The following is a 6015-nucleotide window of genomic DNA, read 5'->3' on the forward strand; positions in this document are numbered from 1 at the left end:
CCTTACAAACCTCAAGCTCTGAAAATAGACTTCCGTCTTACTCAACCGAATAACAAAATTCTTTCAGTTGATAACGACGAAATCCCTATCAACCAGATGCCTAAGTACTGGCGTAAGAAATACCACACCCTTCCCTAGGCCCAACAAAGATTGAAGGATCTAGTAAATGGTTTGGTCTAGGCTTTCAGTATTTTTGGTTTAGAATGAGTCTGTAATTATGTTTAAGGGTTGTTTGTTGTTTGTTGGACATTTTGTGTGTTTACGACCGTAAACTATGTTTACGGCCATAAACATGTTTGCGCCCGTAAACCCTGTTTACGGTAGCAAACCCAGTTTACGGTCTGGTCTTATATATATAGTGGAGGTGTAGGTAATTTAGTTGTTGTTGATGCCATTGCATTTACATAGAGTCCTATCGAGTTGTACCAGACGATTTTCTGAATATAATCATGTGCAAGCTTGATTTCTTTCATCTTATTCGTATTCTGTGATTGATTGTTGTTTAACTACTGGTATAGATCCAGATTAAGGACTTACAATTGGTATCAGAGTAGAAACTGGTGTTAAAGCTTCTTTCAATTGATGTTTGGATTATTTTTGGGCTATTTCAACCGATATCTTTGGAGTTTAAACCTGCTGGAAGTGTCTACTTGGTGAAGGGGATCGTTTCTACTGAAAAATCGCGTTTTTGTGGGATTTCTGAGAGTTTACAGTCAACCGTAAACTCCATTTACGGTTGTTGAATCAAGAACTTCAAGAACCGTAATCATTGAATCTTTAAGGAATGTAAACTAAATTTCAAGGACCGCAAACACATAAACCGTAAACTCTCAAATCGTAAACTCGTAAACCGTAAACCCTGTTTACGGTCGTAAGCCCTTGAACCGTAAACTCAGTTTACGGTCGAAAACCTCTTCAACCGTAAACTCTAGTTTTGAACTTAATTTGCTTGATTTTAAATGGATTCTCAAGGTCAAAATCGTTTCAATGAACTTGACTCTGTTATGGGCACTACCACACGAATTCCAAGATTGATGTCTGTAGATGGTTTCCTCGAATGGAAGTATAGAATTGAAAAGTACATCAAAATGAAGGACTTTAAGGTATGGAGAAGCATTCTTAGAGGCCCTGTTAGAATCACCACGACAGTCGGAGGCCAGGTGACTGACAAGGACGTTGAGAATTACACTGATGAGGAATTTGAGAAAATTGAGGAGCAGGAGAGGGCCCTAGCCACTTTAACCATGGCATTATCTCCTGATATTGCTCAAGGTTTACGTGAGTACACTTCAGCTAAAGATCTATGGGAAACCCTAATTGAAGTCTGTGAGGGAAATGAGGACATGAAAGAGAGTCGCCATGGCATGTTGAGACAAAAGTTCTACATGTTCAACTACATTCTAGGAGAAACTCTTGAGGCACAACTGCAGAGGTTCACATCTCTCACAACTGACATGAACATATTTGGGATTTTCTTGACCAAGTCGAAAATCAACAAGAAGCTCCTGAATGCTCTTCCTAGATCATGGGACATGAATGTTGATGTGATTAAGAAAACTAAGGATTTGAATCGCCTCACTCTTGCTGAGGTCATGGCAATCATCAAAGCTTGTGACATTGATGACAAACAAAGAGAGATTAATCATGTGAACTCATACTCTACTGCAAACCTTGGAATCTCATCCAACAATGATTTTTCTTCAATCATGTCTTCCTCAGGCCAAACCTTTGCAACTCAGCAACCTCAGATTCAGACTTTCACTGCTGCATCATCTATTCCTCAGAATCAGTCATTTATTACTCCACAAGTTGTTCTTTCCCAAAATGTGCCTACTGTAGCCTCTTCCTCAAACCCTAAGGATACTGATGAAAATCTGGCTCTAGCTACTGGGCTTGTTAACTGCTATAATGGTTTGGTAGCTGGAGAGCTTCCACCTCAGCTGTCATTTGCTGACCTGGATCAGATTCACCCAGAAGACGTGGAGGAGATGGATATCACTTGGCAAATTGCAATGGATGCTTTCAAGGCCAAGCAGTTTGCTAAGAAGACTGGGAAAAGCAACTGGGGAATGAATGGTGATAAGAAGGTGGGATTTAACAAGGGTATGCTGAGATGTTTCAACTGCCATGAGCCGGGTCATTTTGCTCGTGAGTGTCCTAAGCCAGATCGCAGGGTCAACAACAACAGGACGATGGTAGCAGTGGGAAACAACCGTGCAGGTGCTGCAACCAATGGTGAGACTGCTATGGTCGCTCAGTCCTTTGACTGGGAGGACCAGATTCAGGCTTTGAACATTTCACGGCCAGAAAATGCTCTCCTAGCTCTGATTGATGATACTTCCCTGAAGACTGATGAAGCTGATCCCAAAGCAAAATTGATGGAGATGCAGTTTGCTTTCATGGCGTCTATCTCTTCTGATCCCAAGAAAAGCGAGGTAACCCTACTATCTTGTTCTTATTCATGTAAAGAATATGTTAAAGTGATTCGTGATGAAATTCAATCATTACGTAGAGAACTAGAGGACCTTAGATATGAGGGCTATCAACTTAGGAAAGGACAAAAGCCCCTTAAAGCCCAATTAGAAGCTAAGATAAAAGATTTTAGAAGAATCCAGGCAGAGTACAGTGATAAATGTGAACTGTACAATTATGTTAAAAGACAAAATGATGCGCTAACTGCCAAGCTTGATACATTAACTGCAAACTTTGCTTTTCAAAAATTTGATGGATCAAGCGAGGTAGTTGCCACCATGATCGATCACTGCATGGATTTTAAACAAAACCAACAAAAGGGTTTGGGATACGATCGTGTGCCTCCTCCTTATAATAACACATATCAGTATCAACCCTTGTCTATTGATGAGATTGCCAAAGAGCCATCTATGGTTTATGGAAAATCATTTGGTTTCGTCTCAGGAGGGTTTATAAATGTTGAAAGTAATGACTCTTCTACTTCCTCTGCAGATCAACCATTAGATCAGGCAAAGCATGGAGTTGGAGTTCTGTTTCTATTTCTATTCCTAATTCTGATATTTCTGTTTCTGTTTGTGAGTCAAATGTTAAGACTGATGATGTTTTGTGTGATGTTTCTACTTCTAATTCTGTTGAATTTAATTTCTTTGATATGTTTGATGAATTTTTTGGTAACTCTAATGCTTGTGATGATCACCATCAACACCACAAGGTACAACAACTGAGACACCCTCACTTATATCTCAATCTGGCTCTCATGAATGTTCATCTGAGAAAAGTAAGAGTGTCCATAAAGAAAACAAATCTGAAAAATGTAGTACAAGCTCAAATAATAAACAAATTTGTTTTAATTGTGGTGTTGGTGGTTACATAGCTAGGAATTGTCAAAATAGGATCTTTGTAAACTATTTGTCACCAAGAGGGGAGAATGAATCTCGAGGAAGGTCTTTAATTAGAAAATCCTCAAGAGCTCGTTCTCGAAATAATGATCAGAAAGATGATAGAAACAGAAAAAGTGGTGGTCTTCAAACGAATAAAAAGGTTTTTACTAACAAAGATCAAAATAGTTTGCGAAAACCGAACAAGGCTCCGCCAAGATCAGTTTCGTCAAAAAGCAATTCTAGATCTTCAACCAGTTCTGGTAGAACTTCTAGAAGCTTTGTGCAAACTCCTATGAAACCTATTTCAAAACCACCAGAGAATGTTGTAAAACCTAAACTTCAATGGAAGCCCAAAATACTTTCTAATCCATCATTACCACTCTCTGAAGTGATTAGGATTAAAGATCCTAATTTGAAAATTTTAAAGGATAATTCAGAGAAAGTGAAAGGGAAACCTAGGACAGTGATGACCTGGGTTCCCAAATCTAAGTGACTCCACTCATTGTGTAGGGACAGTTGCGGAGGAATTTCGTTCGTCCCTGGTACGTCGACAGCGGCTGTTCCTGACATATGAGTGGAGACATCTCCCAATTGAGAGAAATTCAATCTTTTAATGGGGGTTATGTCTCCTTCGCGGGCGGAGATGGTGGTAAGATCACGCAAAGAGGAACTATTACAAATGGAGTGTTGAACTTTGAGAATGTCAACTTTGCTCCCGAGTTAAAGCACAACTTACTAAGCGTTTCCCAGATCTGTGACAAAGGCTACTCCACTCATTTCATTGACAAGGAATGTATGATTTTAAAGCCAGGCATTGTGATCCCTGAAGAATGGATTCTAGTTAAATCAAAGAGGGATGGCAATGCTTACATTATTGATATGAACAACAATCTCCCTGAACAAGTTACTTGTCTTTTCTCAAAAGTCTCCGAGCAAAACGCAATGCTGTGGCACAGAAGGCTCGGTCATGTTAAAGCAAAAAACCTGAATCGTCTTGCTAAAAATGAGATGGTCCGAGGCCTACCCTTCAGAGACTCCAAGTATTACATATGGATTTATTTGGTCCGGTCAACGTCCTGAGCATCAACATAAGATCGTATTGTCTAGTTGTGATCCATGATTTCTCTCGGTTTACGTGGGTTTTCTTCTTATCCAACAAAGCGGGAGTTGCTGATCTGATTAAGAAGTTCGTTGTGATGATTGAGAAGCAAACCAATAACTAAGTGAAGGCACTTCGTACTGACAATGGAACTGAGTTCAAGAATTCGGTTCTTGACCACTTTTGTGCAGAAAAGGGGATTGTGCGTCAATATAGCTCTGCTCACATGCCTCAACACAACGGTGTTGCTGAAAGAAGAAATAGAACATTGAAAGATGCCACAAGGACAATGCTTTGTGATTCTAAACTTCCTGTTTTCTTTTGGGCCGAGGCGATTAACACTGCTTGCTATGTGCAGAATCATGTTCTAATCAACAAAGCGCAAATGAAGACCCCGTACGAAATTCTCTATTGACACAAGCCTTCCGTTAGCCATTTCCGCGTATTTGGCTGTCCTTGCACCCTTCTCCACTTGGATTCCAACCCTAAATTCAATGCCAAAGCCGATAATTGTTACTTTGTAGGGTATGCTGCGCGCACCGTGTATAGGGTTTACAATAAGAAGACTAAGCAGATAGTCGAATCCTATGATGTGCGCTGGTTGGAGGAGAATGAAACAGACGCTCGAGTAGGTCCCGAATGGTTATTTGATTACACATCACTTTTCAAATCTCTCAACGTGTCTTCAGATGGTTCAGGTGGACCCTCTTCTGGTTCGAAGATTGTGTATGAAGATGAAGATGAAGAAGTTGTCTACATATCTCCATCGGTTGAGGGGGAGTTCTCTGCTCCACGTGAAGGGGAGTCCTCTACTACACCTGAGGAGGAGTCATCTGATCAACCATCTAGTCCAGAGTCTAAAGTTCAAGATGGAACTCCTGATGCTGATGCTACACCTCTTACCCCTATTGAAAGAGAGTTCATGTCTAGAGATGCTTTCGCTGCCACTTCAACTTTTATGGAACTACTCTTTCCTGAAGAAATTGCTAATGAGTTTGTAGCAGATCAATCTAATGTGAATCAATCAGTAAATGATGGAGGTTTCAATATTCACACTCTTCCTGTTTCTATCAATGATATCAGCCATGACATACCCTCAAGAATTCAACGTGATCATCCGATCGAGAACGTCATTGGCCAGCTGGGAGATGGAGTTAAAACCAGAAGTCAGAGTAGAGACGTTAATGCATGTCTCTATTCTTGCTTTATATCTCAAATAGAGCCAAAGAATGTAGAAATGTCTTTGAATGATCCCAGCTGGGTGGATGCAATGCATGAGGAGCTTAATCAGTTTGAAAAGCTCAGGGTTTGGAAATTGGTTGACTTACCAAAGGGAAAAAGGGCTCTTAACACGCGTTGGGTCTATCGTAATAAGCAAGATGATTCGACTGTGATCATGAGAAATAAATCAAGGTTGGTGGTTCGTGGGTTTCGACAGATTGAGGGTCTTGACTATACTGAGGTATTTGCTCCCGTGGCTCGGTTGGAGGCTATTCGCATCTTTGTCGCATATGCTTCCTACATGAATTTCACGGTCTACCAAATGGATGTCAAGACTGCCTT

This window comes from Lactuca sativa, chromosome 4 (genome assembly GCF_002870075.4).
Source record: "Lactuca sativa cultivar Salinas chromosome 4, Lsat_Salinas_v11, whole genome shotgun sequence".
NCBI lineage: Eukaryota > Viridiplantae > Streptophyta > Magnoliopsida > Asterales > Asteraceae > Lactuca > Lactuca sativa.